The following is a 19,981-nucleotide window of genomic DNA, read 5'->3' on the forward strand; positions in this document are numbered from 1 at the left end:
ATTTCACACATAGTACCCATTTTTCTCAGACATCAAGTGAAATTGCAACTTGAACCAAAAATGAGGAGTGTAGCTAAAAGGATTGAAGTGATGCTTGCAATTGAAGGTGTATTTCCCTTCATCATGCCAAATTAGCAAACAATAGTCACTTAATTATGCACCAGATCCTTTATTAACAGCTACAAATTTAAAAAAGGCTCCTTACTGTGGGAGGGGGAATACCCTTCTCGTTTGCGCGAGCGCAAAGACACTAAGTCATGAAAATCTTGTTGTTAATTTTTTTTAAACTTTGCATCTTTGCAATTATTCAAAGGATAAAACAGAAAAAAAGACCCACACTTGCTTCTCACAATCATCATCTAATATCTAAGTCATAGCTTTGATCCATAATGGAAAAATGTAAAAATACTGCACATTTGCATTTCACATACTTCTACTTTTATGGTCTACATTTTGGTTTTGCCCTTAATCAAAGACGTTTCTGTGTCAATCACGAAAACAATATGGTGGTGTAAATGATTATGCTATGGGTCATTAACACGTTACCACTTGAGTGTCTCCAGGGACGGTGGCTTAACATGCCACTATGGCTAACTTACCGTACCTTCCAATACTACACATGATCTGATTACCACCACATAAACATAAAATTAATAATTATTGAGGTATTTTATGTTGCGTAAATCATTCCACAATACTTCAATTACATTTATACCCTTTGCTTTTGCATTTATCATGCATACTGTTCACTGTGCTTAGAATTATTGTAGATGGAAGAGAGTGGAAGTCCTGAGAAACTATTACGTTGCTCATCTGTTATCATCTGATATGAAGTGCTTGCATGTCAACCAAGTTTGATCCAAGATTGACAGCTGTCCACACAGTTGAAATAGATGCGATCCACACCTGGTCCAATTGACTGGTTTTGAGCCTTTAACCAGTAGAGTTCTACTCCCTGTGCTACACCAACGCTGCAAAGCAAAGCTGGTGTGTTCTCTCTGTTGGTCAAGACCCTGCTTTAAAATACATAAACAACATACTGTTACAAATGAAGTACACTGCTTATCTTTTAACATCGATAAAATGAAAGAACTGAAATATGTGTTGTTAGAATGGGAGAACATAAATATCATTATCACAAATGTTACGAAGAAAGTTACATTATGTTTTACATATTTTAGACAGATACAACCAATTTCTTGTAGTCATAACTTGCGAACACAACTGTACTGAAACATTCACAACTTCACATAACATCACATCACCTTTTATGTTAACCTTTCTTTTCATGAATACATACACCTATTTCTCTTACAGGAGTACAGCATATACATCATAGTTCTCTGGATGTATATCATGTTTAGCTACGATGTAAATTGGACAGAACAAAACTACACTTGTACAGTCACATTTATAAGAATAAGGAATATGTGAATAACATTTCATAAATGTAATATGGAATTAACAAACTGTTTCAGATCACAGACTTTAGATGATAGAACATATATTACAAACATTTCAGGGGAAAAAAAAATAATTCTGAAGAAACACCTGTGTATGCATAATTCTACAGGTTATGCTAATACAGCTTAAAAACACACCTGGAGAGATTATTGTGAGAATTTAATTTGAACACTGAGTATGATTGAGCCTGATTTTGTCAAAAAGTTGTGTGAAAAGTTAAATGCATACAAATCTGACAAAAAGTAGGGGGAAAAAAAAGCAAAAAAGAAATAAAACTCACCGGTGGAAACACTTGGGTACAAGGCTGGACATGATTGCGGCACAAGCACAGACCAGTTCATCATTCACCAGGCAAATGTAAAGACATAAAGATGTTAGCCATAAACACCTAGATGAAATACACCTAATTGATGCTTTTTTCATTTTGGCCAGTGCTTTATTCTCACTACCATGGGTGCTAAAGAGAAACAATGACATCAATCAATGAAAGCAAATGTTTGAGAAACAGGGGTTTGAAAACTCAAAACATTTTTCATAAATTTGCATGAAATCAATCAAAACTTGTGCTATGTAGCTCATAATGTTTACGTAATAAATACAATTCTTGCACCACATACATGATCACTCATGGATTTCACTCTATCTTCTCTGGTGAAATATTCATTTCTATCAATTACAACATATGCCTATTGATCAGGTTTTGCACATATAAATGCAACTCCTACTTTTTCCATTTATTTCAAAGCACTTTCATCAGCATTTACAATTTGATTTTCCTCAGCTCTAAACGCTCATCAAATAGTAACACAAACTTATCATTATCAGCATTTAATTCTCTGAAAAAAAATATTTTTCAAAATGATTATTATGCCAAAATCTACCTTTCTGCACTGTCATTTTCTGGGCTATGTTTTATTTCTGTTGTGCCTGTTCTATTTTTATTCTTTGTCTATTCTATTTCAATTCCATTTTCTGTCTTTTGTTTTATTTCTGTTCCATACTGAACTTGTATCTTCCTTTTATAGTTACATTTCCAACAATGATATTTAGAGAAGAGCAACTACCAGCTCAGCTACTGCTTTGTGAAAAGGGTTGATAATTCTCACCTAGATTCAGCATTACCACTTCATAAATTTTTAATATCACCACTATTGCTGACATACATGTAACATTATAATTACAGTCCTTTAAATCATTTTTGCAATTACACAATTTATGTGTTTTTCCTTCTTCTTGACATGCAAGCCCACATTTCTTTCAACAAGCAATCAAAGATCATTGTTTCTGTTGCATGCTCTTGTCGTTGTCTATTTATTTTTTCTTTATAATGTCAATGTGTTATGTAGTACTTTTATTGTTGCCCAAGTTTTGTTTCCTGTGCACAATCAAGGTCGCTTCAGTGGATCTCTCCACCCTTTGCACACTTTGCTCATGGCACACTGTTTTCCTCACTTCAATCACTTCAGTATTCATTACAATTTAATATTATCATAAGGTTTCACTACTGTTGAACATTCTGTTCATTTCATTCATCATATTTCATCTATTCTCCATAACATCATAAAAATATGTATGATGAAAGATGAAAATATATTTCATTTGATTTCAGCATTGTGAAAAAAACCTTGAATAAACATCTAATGTTATTAGTAAAAACAAGTTCAGTGAAACAGTATTCAAATAGCTTCATGGTAACTGTAGTAAAGGCGAATAACTTCAATGGTGAGATCATTAATACCTATACTACATACATGACCGATAAATGTGCCACCTTCTGTTGTAGCATCAACTTCATGTTGTTGATATTCATAAGAACACATCAAATTATGCCAAGCAAATCACTTGAACCTTGTCTGAGAATTTCATTAAATTCACCAATAACTATGCTTTTTGTGCTTATTTGGTGCAATTCAACAACTAATTTCCATAATTTCTCACATTATTTTTGGGTCATATTTAGGAAGTCTATAATCACTGAATTGTCACTTTCTGTCTCATAATGTCGCTGTTTTCTGTAGTACTAGTAGTCATACTTTTGTTGAAGTCTTGTTTCATATTCACAAGCATAATCTTCCCAGTGGAACCCTCCATACTTCACATGTTTTACTCATTGCAATTTTTTTTTTTTAACTTCAAACACCTCAGTATTGATCATAAGTATCACTTCTACTCATTTGTTTTTGAATTGCTGTATGCTCTGTCCTATTCACACTTTTTTATTTTCCTCATTCTGTATTACAAAAGGAAATATGATGACAAAAGAAAATAAATATCAATTGATTTGAATATATGTGCCACATTACTTTGCGTAAACTCAAGACATCACTCATCAGAACTGTATTCTGATAGCCTCATGGTAACTGTAGTAAAGTGGAATAACTTCAACATGAAGTGAGTCTATACCTGTGCTATATACATGATCAATCAATGTATTACCTTCTGTTGTAGCATCAAGTACATGTTGTTGATATCCGTAAGAATACATCAATTTATGCACACATGAATCACTTGAACCTTGTCTGAGATTTTCATTGAAGTCACCAATAACTATGCGTTTCGTACTTCTCTGCTGCAATTCTACGAGTAGTCTCTTCAGTTTCTCACAAAATTGTTTCTTATCATATCTGGGAGGTCTATATATCACAGAAATGAGACATGAAGGACAAGTTACTGCAAATGTAATATATTCTAGATTATTGACATGTAAATCCAGCCTACTAATAGATTTGATTTTACTGTACACTGCAACTCCACCATGTGCTTGATTTTTCAGTGCCGAAAATAAGGGACTTTCATCTGAATAAGATTTTGACCGAGGTTGATTGTACATTTTAAAATGATCTAAATTCACATCAAAAATGTCATCATTAAGCCAAGTTTCAGTTAAACAAATAATATCAGAATTTCTACATAGGAGGTTTGATTGGATATCTTTGAAATGTGCTTTAAGACCTTGAATGTTATGTAGCATTATATTCAGAGTCGCAACAGAAACATCATTATCAAAGCTCTTTTCATCAACAAATGTTGGCATGTTTTCTAAACTTTCTTTAACAGTTGGATTGCAATATATAACTTTGGGATCAAAATCTTCAATAGTTAGTCCACGTATTGATGTGACACGGCTCAGAGCAACATATGCTTGTCCGGGCAAAAATATATTTTTCAGAGAAACAACAGCTTTTTCCATTGTCATGCCCTGTACTTTATGTATTGTGCATGCATATGCTAATTTCAAGGGAAATTGTTTCCTCGTATATTTTTTCCCAATTGATTCCTGTTGCATTTCTATTGACTGTGTTCCTACTTTTTCATTGTCAAATTTCACAAGCACACTTGAGGGTCTGGCATTTTCATTTACTCTTACTAAGTCAGTTACAGTGCCAATGCAGCCATTTGATAAACCTTTGGTCACATTCACATTTTTGATCAGCATCACTCTAGAATTTTCAGCAACCCAAAGATATGCTGGCAAAGAAGCTTTAGTACATCTCCGTGGCTTGTCACATGCTTTGTTTTTACCCTTATCGCCAAGTTCAAAATCTTCTGCATCAAGACAGATGATATTTGTGCATTTCTTGTGAAGCATTATTTTATTCCAGTCATTTACTTGTTTGTTTGAAGAATATATATGCAGTGCATCCTCACATTGCTCTCCAGTTTGGCATGATTGAAGAACTGCAAAATCATCACTTGATAATTCATCTTTCTTTTCTTTTACCCTTAATTTGTTCAAAAGAACAGCAAAGTCTGCATCATCCTTTTGTCTCATTATTTCATCCAAGTTAATCATAGAGAAGTTGTCTGTCCATAAAGAACTTTGCAATGTATCTTTATACAAAGGAGTACCTTTTACTGGGGGTAACTGATAAAAATCTCCAACTGCAATAACTGAAACCTTTCCAAATGGAGCATCATCACGCGTCTGCTTTATTTGCCTTAAACGTCCATGTACATACCACAGTAGCTTCTGATCAACCATGGATATTTCATCAATTATTAGTATCTGTAATTGGCCCAGCTGAGTACGTAAATGACTTATCTTTTCTTCTCCAAGGGGTTGATAAGGTAATGAAGCAGAAATGGGTATGGACAGTGCATTATGAATAGTACTACCATCAATATTGTAGGCTGCAATTCCAGTTGGAGCTACTTTCATAATTGAAAGATCATCTGGATTATGCATCATTTTACCTAGAATTCTTGTCCCTTCATTACATATGCATTTCACCAGATGACTTTTTCCTGTTCCAGCACCACCTGTCACAAATATCTGAAACGGTGTGGCTTCTTTTCCATTAACTCTGTCAAGACACCATTGTCGTATTTTGTAGAACACTTTTTGCTGCTTGCTGTTTAAAGTTCTTAATAAGACATTACTGTCTTCTCTCGAAATGCTACATGATCGAAATTCTATGCCATATGACTCTTTCTCCTGAGATTTAGATTCAAGATCTGGGATTCTAAACTCATTGTCAGCATCTTCAACTTCTACATGGATTTTAGCTGTTTCATGTCTTTCAACTTCTGTTTCTGGACAGAGTAATCCCCATGCATCTTCTTGTGCACCAAATTTCTCAAGATATTCTTGTGCCTGATCAATTGTATCAGCGTTTTTTTCATACTGCCTGAGATTTTCATTGGCAATACTTTTGACACTTTCCAAATTCTTATTAAACATTCGAACAGATCCATTTTGATAAAATTCCTCATATGTCAAAAATTGGTCAGGTTTTAACTGTTTATCAGTACGATATGGCAAAAATAGTTGCAATATACTCTGATAATATTTTTCTGGGGTTACAGTCGGTGAAAAACGAGGGTATCTCACTACAGCATCATTGGTTCTTGTTCTTTTTTGTATATAGCCCAGCTGATCTCTCAATTTAAACACACTCTGTTTCTGTTTCTTACCCTTTATATCAGATTCACTGAGTAGTCTATACTTTGAACAAAATGTGGCTAAACACATATTTTCAAATTCAAAACCATCAGGTCGGGCTTTATATTTATCAATTCTGCTTGGCATCCATGGGCTCCTATCATCATCGTCTCGTCTGCTTTGAATAACACTCAGTGGTAGACTCATTCTCACAGGGTTTGGTCCAACAGGTATAAACTCTACTTTTCTTGAGCACTCTTTCAATCTCAGGCCACAAACACGATACACACTTTCTTGTGCTGAAACTTCACAGTTTTGCATATACACATGTCCTATTTCTTTCATACTCTTTCGAGCATCTTCATTGCCCTCTCTCATTTCACTTTCAGCATTTTTCAAGAGCAAACTCATTTCTCTTTCTGCTTTTGACATGTATGACACAACATAAACAATGCAGGCATACTCATTTGTTATATACTGCAAATCCATATTGGCATTCCAAGCTCTGAGTAAGAATGAATTATATTGATTAACCCATATATCTTTTGGATCTCTTTTCATGACTACATCTTCTTTTGTAGCTACAGCATTATAGGCATCTTCAAATTCCTTTTGAGACATCCCAAGAGCTTCAAAGAGCTGCCTAGCATTATCATATTTGCCTTCCACACATGATGAATTCTTTACTGCAGACAGAACATCTTGAGCCTCATCTGTAACTTCTGGATTATCATCAGGCTTCACAACAAATGTTTTCTCAGAAGGTGGTCTTGGAAAATTAAATCTACAGGAGGTTCCCTTTTTCTTGCATGATTTTGAATGTTTCTTTGAGTGAAGCTGAACATTCTTCACTATTTCATACAGTTCTTCATCTTCATCCTCACATGGAATGTTGCATGAAATATACTTATCAATAAAATCTATGACAGTTTCATCTTTCTCGACACCCAAATTAGGTGCATTTTCAACCCAGAATAAACAGTGTGTATGTGGAGATCCTCTCTGTTGAAATTCAATCCTGTAAAAATAGTCAATTATCTTGCCAATAGGTTCTGCCTCAGAAAGAATCACTCTGTTCAAAAATGCATGAAAGCGTTTATCAAACATACGAGCTACTGTCACTGGATTTGATTTTAATAAATTACACTTATCTGTCCAATCCAGATCACTTGCTTTTCTCCCATCACCTTGTTGATTTAGCAATGTGTTAATAACTTCAGGCCATCTCATTTCAGCTGATGAAAATGATGCAAACCATGTAGGCTTTCCAAGTTGTCTAACCATTGCTAATACATCTTTCTGTGTAGATTGCCAGTATGGAGGTGTTCCTCGTATTTGTTTCAGAAATTTATATCCTTTATTCGAATCCAGTATCTCATGAAGTTTTCTTGCATCCTTTAGATCTGAACATCGCATCAATGTGGAATTATCTATTTTCTCTGAGCTTTTTCTGACAGCTATAGAAACACTAGAAAGTATTTGTTGCAGTTCATAAATACACTGAGCATAGAAAATATATTCTGTATTTTTTGCAAATCTGTTGTCTACATGCATCAAACGATTATGCAAATAACGACCAAGTGTTACTTTAATGTACCTGGTATCATGAAATGTTGGCTGGCCTGTTGGAAACAGAGCAGGAAAACATTTTGCCTCATTACTCTCATCCATCAATAGTGACACAGGACTATTCTTTTCACAAGGAGCACAGCATATAATATCATCAAAAAACTGATCAAGCACTTCTTGTCTCATATCGACCTTCTGCAAACATGTGCCCAACTGAATGCCTTGTAATCGTCCATCTTGATCATCCTCTATATCATCATCATCATCATTAGTTTCACTTAAATCAAATAGTTTACCACAAGCTGTTTTACTATTTTTGTCTGATAAATCAGAGTCCCATTCGCTATCAATAGCAATATCAGAATACCACTTATTATTCTTTTTCAAATATTCCAATGCAGCTAGGACATTGTTTTTCTTGACAAACTGATATTCATAATGTCCTTTATATGACAGTTTCCTCTTTAGCTTTACGCGAATTAATTGATCATCAGTCTCCGGTCGAGGTAATATCTTCACAGTTTCATTTGTGCGTGAAGGTACACAAACTGTTGGGCCATGCACTCCATATTGTCCTCCTTTAGGCAAATTCAAAACTTTCATAAATGGAATGTTTAGTGCAATCAAATGTGTTTCCAACTGATTCAGATTTCCAAGTTCCGCAGGAATAGCACGTAATTCTAAATTATTTCTGCTAGCTTCAGCAGGCATATTACCAGCTAATAATTTCCTGTGGCAAGTGTAACAAACCCATAAAAAATTTCTTGATGACTTTACTATTTGACAGTCAATATCACAGTCATCGCTGCATGTATGTAAATACTCCTCCTTTAAGCACCTCAAATCGTTATATTTTGCTTTTGTACACTTCAATACTTGATTCTTGAATAATAATTTCAAACATACGCAACATACATATTCAGGGCCGTGTGAAACAATTTCCCTAAATTTTTTCAAAACATGGTCACAATTTCTCATATTCATTTTTTCTTGTTTTTTTCGTTTCATGTTTCTCATTGCAACCTGCTGTCTGTACAAAAAATTTGTCTTGTACTTAATGTTTGAAACTTTCCTCATAATTTTCTTACGCCTCTCTCTGAATAAAGCATTGTTTTGATATCTAGCTTTCCTCATTTTCTTAAGCCTTTCTCTATGTAGAACATTGCACCCATAGTTTACTTTCCTCATTGTCTTCAGCCTTTTTCTGAATGAAGCACTGTTTTGATATTTGGCTTTCATCTTTGTTCTCATCCTTTTCTTAATTTTTTCTCGAAATGAAGCATCATTTTGGTATCTAGCTTTCATCTTTGTCCTCATCATTTTCTTGATTTTTTCTCTTAATAAAGCATTGCGTTGATATCTAGCTCTCATCTTTCTGCTCATTGCTCTCTTGACATTTTCTCTGTAAGTAGGATCGAACAAGTACCTGTTTCTTTGTCTCTCCTTAATTTCTCTTCTCTTTTCGAACCGGTAAGGTTCATCTGTTTGATATTTTACTTTCTTTGCAGCTGCATTTTTTAGTTTGCGGAATAGAAAAGGCTGAACATCTGATAAACATTCTATTTCTAACTGTCTTTGCTCATTTTTTTTCTTTTCTCTCTGTGCTCTCATTCGATCTCTATTTTTTCGTCTGGTAATATTTGCATTACTTTTTTTTCTTTGTTTTTTCCTTTTTGTAGTTTGCCTTGTAGTTTCAACTTCTTCAGATTCTTCAGTATCCCTACTCATTTTAACAGCACGTTCAATGTCATCCTCTAAAACTTCATTGTTCAATACATTTATTTGACAATCACCGACTTGTTTCGTAACTTTTCTCTCAGTTGTGAGTCTTCTCTTTCTTGTCACAGGCGTTTCCATAGCGGTAATGTTTTGTGGTCTTGACAAGTTTTGGCATGAACTTAATGTTTGGATCCTTGGACATACAGACTCTACAACATCGTAATGATTGCCATTTGTGTGTTGCAAGTAAACACCTCTTTGTGATGTAACAATTCCAAACTGAAGTTTGCTTGCACCAAATAATTTCCATTTTGAACAGTTTTCTTCATATGTATAAATATCAGTATCTAGTAGATTTGATAAGGCCATTATTTCCAATTCTGTAGCCCATGTGCCATTGTTGAATACTCTTTCCTTTGCAATGTATTTTACAACATCTGTGTATCCTGATTTTAAAAGGCTTACATAATCTTGCTTGTTTTGTAAAATATGCATAACTGTTGCTTTTCGAACATCACGGTGTGAATCTTCCTTGCCACATGTGACATATGACATAGCTCTGTAAAAGCAATTTCCATCACCACTAATTTTATAGATAGTTAATGGTTGTGACAGGACAGTAATATTACCATTTTCCACCATATCTTTTGGCACATCATTACTGCTACATTTGTCATTAACTTTTATGCCTAATTTGCAACAAAACTTCTCTCTGTCAAATTTATTCACAGGTGTGTACATGAGATTAATCTTTTTAATTTCTCCCACTTGCTTCACCTCGGATGCATCAACATCGACTACTGTCTGTTGACATGTGTTTTGTAATGGAATTTGTGTCTCTTGCAAGTTTGACACCATTATTTGTTTGGACATCATTTTCTTCACTCTAACACTGCCTTTCTTCAATGTCAAGTTTTCGGTAGCCTTAGATGATTCATGATGACTTTCTTTTTTACTTTCCACATTTGCATCTGAATTCACATGAAACACACTTAATTTTTCATCCAAAGTACTAGACTGAACAGCAGTTACACTTTCAACTACATCAAAATGATTGCTTCCAGTGAACACAATATATATGCCTCTTTCAGTTGTTACCTTGTTATAGTACCCCGGTTTCCTTGCAGACAAAATTTGCCAATTTTTTGTACGATCATCATACACATATATATCACAATCTAGCATATGTGCCATTGAACTAATATCAGTGTGACCAGCCCATGTTCCTAAATCCATCAATTTCTCTTGAAGTACAAAGTCCCTGACATTCTGATATTTCACTGTGTTAATTAAATTTTTAAATAAATCACCCGTTTCCAGTAAATGTGCCACATTGGATTTCCTGAGCATGAAATGGTTTCCTTCACTGCCAGTAACTACATGAGAAATACTTCTGTAAAAGCAGTTGCCATCACCCATAACTCTCTTGATATTTACAGGTTTCCTCATACACAAATTTTCATTTGTATCTTCCACTGGTTCACTGGCTGCGCCACAGTAATTGACATTTAATCTATTGCACAAACACTGCTTGTCCACATATGTAATTGGTGCAAATTTGAAGTTTCTATCTCTTCTTTGTGTTGTCTTTTCAAGTGAAACAAATTCAACTTCATTCTCACTTCCATAGTCATCACTGCTTACATTAACTCTGGTTTCCTTTATTGTTACATTTTGAGTCTCATCACTATAACTCAGATTTCTTTCAATATGATGACAATGTTGCGAATAGTCGCTGTTTTGATCATTTATATTCCCACACGCAGTATTTAGGGTCTTTGATCTCTTAGAGCCACTAGTTGTCAATACATTTTTCTTAGAATTGAATTCTACTGCCAGACCGGTTAATTCAAACTGAGTAGTACGTAAATCACATGCCATAGATTTTGCCAAATTCAAACAGTGTACCTGTATACCTTGCCATGATGAAATGCTAAGCAAGACACTGCATCCATCTTGTACCAAGTATCCATCATGACTTCTGGAATGAGAATCAAACACATAATAACCACTGTGATGCCTAATGATTGCAAATGTACTCTCAGCAAAATTCATAAGACATGCATCATATCGGCACAGTTCTTGTTCTAATGCTTGACTCAATGGCAAAGCACCAAAATTTGACAAATTGTTTTGATCTCCTTCCAACACTCCATATTTCGATTCACCATAGGTTATTTGAAATTTTTCATCCAGAATATGAAGTTCCTTCGGTAATTCATCTATCATTACAAGCTCTTCATTCAGTTGTGAATCCTTCTTTATGTAATAATACAACTCATTCCCAAGGGTCAGAATCTGATCAAGATCACGAGGTCTCATTTCGATTCCATTCTTTGTTTGAATGTAGAGAACTGCCACAATAGAATTACATGCACATTGTTTGCCAGCAGTATAACCAAATCGTTGATCACCTTGATTAAAATTTCCTTGTGCGATTGTTTTAGTCAGAGGATATGATTGCCTTCTATCATATTCTGAATCTGAAAGAGAAACAGGCTTACAGACACGTTCTTCAGTCTCTAAATCATTTGCAGCTGGTTCACCATCTAATATAAGTACAGACGATTCTTGAACATCATATGAATTATGGTGGTCAACACTATTTGCAGAACCAGCATTCATTACTATGCAATCAGATGGATTAATAGTTTTTTCACGTTCAGGCAGGAATATTGATTCATTACAAACTTGAACACACATGTTTTGCATACCTGAAACAGGTTTGTGACACGGAGAGTGAACATTTACATTTGTAGTAGAATTCACAGAGAACAATTCATTCACTGATATTTGACTGTCACCTTCAACATCTTTTGTTTCGCTGTAACATGGGTTTAGTTCATGCATATCGTGGATTCTGTCACACTTCACTTTGGACATATCATTCGAGCCTGTGTTGTCTCTATTTGTGGAATTACTGTCCTCACGGTCAGATATTTCATTCTTACACAACTTTTCATTCTTTGCTGCATGTTCTCCTTCAAAAATGTCATGTTTCACCTTTTCATTGTTACGCACCTGTGAGTCAGCATTTTTAACCACTGGCACACTTTGTTTGTTGCGGATCTTCGTGAAACGACCTTTCTTTCTTGGTTGCCGTGCATTTCCACCTCCATAGAGCCTGTTTACATTCCAAACTTCTTTTTCAATGTCTGTGGAAAGGACAGAGACACATGTAGCCTGATCACCACTCAGTACGAAACATCCATTAGTCATATTCGGAGTGCTTTTAGCCACATCAGCCCAACTTCTCTGTGTTTTTGCATAGATTTGCTCAGAGTATTTTGCCATAACATGAGGTGACTGAACACACTTTGAATATACATTCAATACAGATTCAGTATACACCTGCAGACTATCATTTCGTTCTGTGTCCAAGTTTCGATTCATATTTCGCTTCACGAGTTCACCATGTTCTTCTTGCCTTGTTTCTACTTTTGATTTTTTGCCTTTGCTGGTCTTGGCTCTTCTCTGTTTTTCAAGATAGTAGCCTTTCATTGCTTTGCCAATGTAGGTCACGCCAGGTTGGAGAATCACACCATTTACTGATCTCACTGTGCTCTTGTTATTGGTCTTGGTCTTAGGATTGTTAGTCATTGTTTGGGATGTTGTCAGTTTGGCCTTCTCAATCACTTTTGTCTTCCTTGATTTCACAGTTGTCCAACCATCATCAACTGCAGTTTCTAATGGTTCAAATTGCCTCCTAGTGAGATTTGAGATGAATGTCGGATCTGATTCATCTCTGTCACAATTTGCTCTTTCCTCCACACACACATTTGTCATTTCTAGAACACCACGTTTGTTCTTTCTTCTCACATACCTCTTTTTCAGTCTCATCTTCGTTGGTTTCTTTCTCTGGTTGCTCTTGCGTGATGTAAGTGAAACATCAACATGAAAATCTTCATCACCAAGGTCTTCGAGAAGTTCGTATCTATTGAAATGACAAGGAATGCCAATTTTGTCAAAGATGCGATGGGCAATATTATTGCTTCCACATGCTGAACATATCCAAATCAACCTTGCATCACACATTCTAGCCTCATGAGAAATAGTTCCTGTACACATCACATGAAACTGCTTGCCACAATCCTCACATGGTACTCTGCTTTCATTTTCATTGATCACACTGCAACATGCATCACATTCACTGACCTCTACATTTCTCATCAAGTCACAACTATGGAGGATATCTAGGATATCACCAATAACAATCTTGAATTCACTTGCTTCCATTGTCAAACTACAGGGCTTTCGAATCTTTGAAAGTATAATGGTACCTATTACTAAATAAATGTATATCAATCAACTGTCAATCAACACAGTTATATTCCTTGAATCACTATACTTTTATGAATCACACCTACTCCACTAGTACTGCGATTGGTAACAAAATTGTCGGATTGAATAGCTTTGAAAGTTGCACTAATACATGTGTACAGTACATGTACTATATTTCACTGCAATACAAATTCCAGCAGAAGGCTGCAACACCGATCCATATAATGTTTCTACCAACAGGTGGGGATATTTCTACAATGTTTGCTTGTTTCTAGCAACAGGTGGCACTCTTTGTCTGTTACGTGCTTCAATTCCTACTTTATAGAAAAGCTATGCCAATTTCCTTTTACGATATCTGCCAACAGAAATTTCAGCTTCAATTCTCTAACATTTGATTTGACTAAATTATGCCTTTATCTCGAGATTATGCTCTTTGTAAAAAAGGTTACAATTTTACCAATTATGCTTTTGCCTTAACTGCACAATAATCGGTCTCCCTTATATGTTTTTCTCTTAGGGTAGGGTCTTTCGCAACAAAAATTTCAATTTCACCAATTATTCTTTGTCTTCACTGACAATTAAAGAAACAGTAATGTTTCTGTTTTGAGATGACTCCTTTTGCAATAAAGGTATGTCTTTTACTAATTGTGCTTTTGTTTTCACAGCCCAATATTTATAAATAGCCCTTTAAGGTGCAATATTAACGTCTCTCCCTTCATTTACTATGACTAAAATGCTTTTATCTGAAGATGGCGCTCTTCAATTATTCTTTTATCCTATTAACAATTAACGAAAATTCAAGACTCAAGATACCAAAAACTTTTTTTACATAAAATTTTTAGTATACTTCTCGCCTCACCTCATAAATTGTTTCTCACACTTTTAACAATTCCTTCAAAATTTCAACTCCTAGCTATTAGCTCTTGCCAACTGTAGTTGATTTATTTGCAGCAACTTTCAATGCAGAATATATCAAATATCAAATAATCCTTGAAGGTGCAAATTTTGTCTACCCCAATTAGTTTACAACACTATAATGCTTTCGTCTTATGACGGCACTCTTTAATAATCTTTCAGTGTAATCTGGACTCTTAAACACCTTTTCTCAAATTAACTGTTTCTATTTTCAAGTTTCCAGCAAACTTCTCGCCTTCTCTAGGACAATTCTCTTTCCAGTTTTTAACTATCCTTTTAAAGAATGCACTCTTTCATTCAAACACTCTTTAAAACTCTGTTATTCTGCTTAATTTTTACTCCTTTTTCGTCAACTCTCACTCTTCCTCTCTTTGATTTCACTCTTTTTCTCTTTGACTCTAACCCTTTCTGCCTCTGATTCTGAAACTTTCTCTCCTTCTGATACTGTCTTATTCTCATGCACTCAGAAGTTCTCTGTTCTCAGCTTTCTTCAAGTTCAAGTTAAGGTATTTCAGGTAAAGTTCAAGTTAAGGTATTTCAGGTAAAGTTCAGGTATTTCAGGTATATTTCAGATATTTCAGGGATGAGTTCGTGAATTCCAGGATGAATTTCCAGATGTAATCTCAGTGAATATTCACTGAATATTCAAGGATGAAGGTGAAATGGTATGAGATGAAATGTAGGATGAAGATGATTCAACAAATAACAAACACAAACACAAACGTACTTTCAACAAAGACCAACATAAATCTCCTTCCAAAGCAACCAGTACCTGCAGAAAGAAAAGAAAGGAAAAATACAAACGTTACAACAATACCTGTATAGGCTATACAGTGAACTCTCTACAATTATCACTGATACGACGAAGTTCACTATAACAAGGTAATTTTTTTGTGGTCCTAGATTGTAATTTCAATTTGTATTGTATTATTTTTGTAACCCTGATATAACAAGGTTTCATTATAACAAGCACATTTTTCTGGTCCTGAGGACCTTGTGTTAAGGACAGACCACTAATAATGTGAGGTACACACATTCTGAAAATACATACCGGTACTTGAGAGGAATATGAGGCACAACACCCAAATTTTTTATACAAATCTTTGTAAAATTATTTTACTGTTCCTGCAATCTAAACAATTCTTATAACAAAGGAAAACCATCTTTTAAACTTATAATCTTGCTTAAAAACACATTTTTCACTGTGCACACATCTGCACAGGGAAACCCTATTGTTATAACACGGTCAGCATAACTCAGTGAAATTAGGTCAAAGTCAAGCTTGTGATGTGTAATTGTGGGACTACATATTGGAAAATAAATGACTTCTCTTCAGTTACATTTCATGATTAAACAGGAATGATACTTCTGTATGACAAAACAAGGTCCAGGCTAAGTAACGTTATATTTCTTCCCCTGCATGCCCCCTATAAAAAAAGGTGAAATGAAAGGGTTGTTGTTGTTGGTGGTGCTTAAAGGCGCATCATTCAATATTGAATATTTACGGGACAGGAAAGGGGGACAGGGAATATTTACGGGACAGGAAAGGGGGACAGGAATCACCGCTATATAGCACTGTAAAATACGCCCTCTACTGGTCGTGGTGTTAGCTACGCATTAAAGTATGGCGCCCGCATCTCGCCCAGATTTGGCAGAAGCAAATCACCAGAGTAACGCTAAGCCCTCTTAGTCAACGTCAACTCTTAAAGTAGGTTCTTTGGAACTTAGCCTTCCTAGTAATTACATAGCAAATCATGATATGGCTCACACCTTGTCCATTCAGGAAACGCGGTCTAACGTTAAAAACTTCGCAACTTCCTTCCTGATACTCCTGACATTTAAACGTACGGTCTACGCACTACAACAGCTTCGTACACGTATAGGGCCTGAGCTGTGGTGATACGATGGGCATGTCCCCAGACACTACTGAACACATAAGAGTGATACTACTGATAGACCCTAACGTTTATTATAGTCACTAACACTAACAGCACCACGACTACACACATGAAATTTTGTTCTAAAAACCCAAACATCTGTGTTTAGGCATGCCTGCGTTTACAGACTAATACCCACCTGGTACTCGAACTCCAAACTAATCAAACCGTCAGTCTCACGCAAAGGTCTTCAGAAGTCGTATTTGTGAGCCTGTCGCTGCGCTGCCACGCCAATGCAGTAGGTTACGAATTGACAAACACGTACACCACCTCCGTATTGTATATGTGGGTAAGGTACTACGCATAAAGCATGGAGCTACTAACAGAGTAGAGCCATGGTATAAGCGTACGAGCACGCGTGCGCTTCTATACTCTTTAGTACGTACGTACACTCCACGCAGGCATGCACTGTGTGGATCACGGAGGGAGCACTGCGAGAGACGCGATACTACCATGGAAAGCCCGTCGCACACGCCCGAGAATTCGTGGGTGTTTCATAAAGCTGTTCGTAAAGTCACCAACAACTTTCGACCGACTGGTGATCAGTTCTTGTGCTGAATTATTGAAATTCTAATAACTATAGCAATCGAAAAGTGATCACCAGTCGCTCGTAAGTTGTTCGTAACTTGATATACGAACAGCTTTATGAAACAATTTACGCACAACTTTGTCTTCACATACTAGCAGGGGCGTCACCAGCTTTTTTTCAAGGGGGGTGCGTTTTGACACTAAATGTTTACGAGATTTTTTGGACAGACATTTGGAATATAGGAAGCTCTCAATCCCTAGACTTTTACTGTTTTTTGAGGGAAACCAAGCGGGGAAAGGGTTAGGGTATACCCCCTATAAATGGATTATGGAATGACGGTGTGAAACGACAAATTACTGGCAGCGATATCAGGAGAATGGCATGACGACTACATGCGAGCGAGGGGAGCGAGCGAGCTTGAAAATTTTGACATTTTACAGTCCAAAAACTGCCGTTTGTAGCCATATTTTTTTGCTTTGTAAATTAAGGGGGGCGCACCGGGCGCAACTGCTGGCAATTACTGGCAGCAACATCAGGTAAACTGCATAGTAATTAAATGCGAGCGAGCAAAGAGAGCGAGTTTGGAAATTTTGACATTTTACAGTCCAAAACTGCCATTTGGAGCCATATTTTTTCGCTTTGGAAGTAAAGGAGGCGTGGGGGGGGGGGGGGCGCAACGGGTGCAACTGCCGGTAATTACTGGTAGCAACATCAGGAGAATTGCATAACAATTAAATGCGACCGAGGGGAGCGAGCGAGCTTGAAAATTTTGACATTACAGTCCAAAAACTGCCGTTTGTAGCCATATCTATTTGCTTTGGAAATTAAGGGGGGCGCACCGGGCGCAACTGCTGGCAATTACTGGCAGCAACATCAGGTGAATGGCATAGCAATTAAATGCGAGCGAGCGAAGAGAGCGAGCTTGAAAATTTTTGACATTTTACAGTCCAAAAACTGCCGTTTGGAGCCATATTTCTTCGCTTTGGAAATAAAGGAGGGGTGGGGGCGCAACGGGGCGCAACTGTCGGTAATTACTGGCAGCAACATCAGGAGAATTGCATAACAATTAAATGCGAGCGAGCGAGCGAGCGAGCTTGAAAATTTTGACATTTTACAGTCCAAAAACTGCCATTTGTAGCCATATTTTTTTTTGCTTTGGAAATTAAGGGGGGGGGGGCGCACCGGGCGCAACTGCTGGCAATTTTACTGGCAGCAACATCAGGTGAATGGCATAACAATTAAATGCGAGCGAGCGAAGAGAGCGAGCTTGAAAATTTTGACATTTTACAATCTAAAAACTGCCTTTTGGAGCCATATTTTTTCGCTTTGGAAATAAAGGAGGGGGGGGGGGCGCACCGGGCGCAACTGCCGGCAATTGCTGGCAGCAACATCAGGAGAATTGCGTAACAATTAAATGCGAGCGAGCGAGCGAGCGAGCTTGAAATTGTTGACATTTTACAGTAAAAAACAAACAAACTGCCGTTTGTAGCTATATTTCTTCGCTTTAGAATTTAAGGGGGCGCATCGGGCGCAATTGCTGGCAAATACTGGCAGCAATATCAAGAGAGCATAATGATTACATTCGAGCGAGCGGAATGAGCGAGCTTGAAAATTTTGCATTTTACAGTCCAAAAACTGCCGTTCTTAGCCATATTTTTCGCTTTGGAAATTAAGGGGGAGGCGCAACGGGCGCAACTGCAGGCAAGTACTGGAAGCAACATCAGAAGAATGGCATAAAGATTAAATGCGAGCGAGCGAAGAGAGCGAGCTTGAAAATTTTACATTTTACAGTCTAAAAACTGCCGTTCTTAGCCATATTTTTTCGCTTTGGAAATTAAGGGGGGGGGGCGCACCGGGCGCAACTGCAGGCAATTACTGGCAGCAACATCAGAAGAATGGCATAAAGATTAAATGCGAGCGAACGGAGCGAGCGAGCTTGAAAATTTTGACATTTTACATTCCCCAAACTGCCGTTTGTAGCTATATTTTTTCGCTTTGGAAATTAAGGGGGGGCGCACCAGGCGCAACTGCCGGCAATTACTGGCAGCAACATCAGAAGAATGGCATAAAGATTGAATGCGAGTGAGTGAAGAGAGCGAGCTTGAAAATTTTACATTTTACAGTCTAAAAACTGCCGTTCTTAGCCATATTTTTTCGCTTTGGAAATTAAGGGGGGGGGGGGGGGGCGCACCGGGCGCAACTGCAGGCAATTACTGGCAGCAACATCAGAAGAATGGCATACAGATTAAATGCGAGCGAACGGAGCGAGCGAGCTTGAAAATTTTGACATTTTACAGTCCCCAAACTGCCGTTTGTAGCTTCAAGTATATTTTTTCGCTTTGGAAATTAAGGGGGGCGCACCAGGCGCAACTGCCGGCAATTACTGGCAGCAACTCCAGGAGAATGGCATTACGACTAAATGCAAGCGAGAGGAGCGAGCAAGCTTGAAAATTTGACATTATTTACTGTCCACAAACTGCCGTTTGCAGCTATTTTTTTTTTCGCTTTGAAAATTAAAGGGGTGGGGGGGACGCCCCGGTGCGCCCCACCCCCTGGATCCGCCACTGGTAGTCAAGGGTGTGGGTTTATGTTCATGACTGGGGGAGGTATGACCAGCGAGGTGGCGTCGAAGTGACCAAGCGTTGAAAGGACGTCCAAAATCTGCACTTTAGAGCATCCCCTAAA

The 19,981-nt window shown here is 37.0% G+C and overlaps 1 long non-coding RNA gene across 4 annotated transcripts; it reads right to left on the minus strand.

The window, feature by feature from the left end:
* Positions 1-848: 848 nt before the first annotated feature.
* On the minus strand, positions 849-17,036 carry LOC139731477 (uncharacterized). Of its 4 annotated transcripts, none has more exons than XR_011710968.1 (7): positions 16,907-17,036; positions 15,558-15,602; positions 13,458-13,568; positions 12,656-12,789; positions 11,543-11,615; positions 1,745-1,768; positions 849-1,016 (listed from the first exon to the last, which is right to left on the minus strand). It is a non-coding gene; the product is annotated as an uncharacterized lncRNA (long non-coding RNA). The 4 variants fall into 4 exon arrangements; XR_011710967.1 differs by having other exon boundaries at positions 877-1,013; XR_011710966.1 differs by having other exon boundaries at positions 921-1,013; positions 11,551-11,615.
* Positions 17,037-19,981: the final 2,945 nt, after the last annotated feature.

Source organism: Diadema antillarum, unplaced genomic scaffold (assembly GCF_040938485.1).
Source record: "Diadema antillarum isolate AM-2024a unplaced genomic scaffold, OU_Dant_1.0 seq00000375_RagTag, whole genome shotgun sequence".
Taxonomy (NCBI): domain Eukaryota; kingdom Metazoa; phylum Echinodermata; class Echinoidea; order Diadematoida; family Diadematidae; genus Diadema; species Diadema antillarum.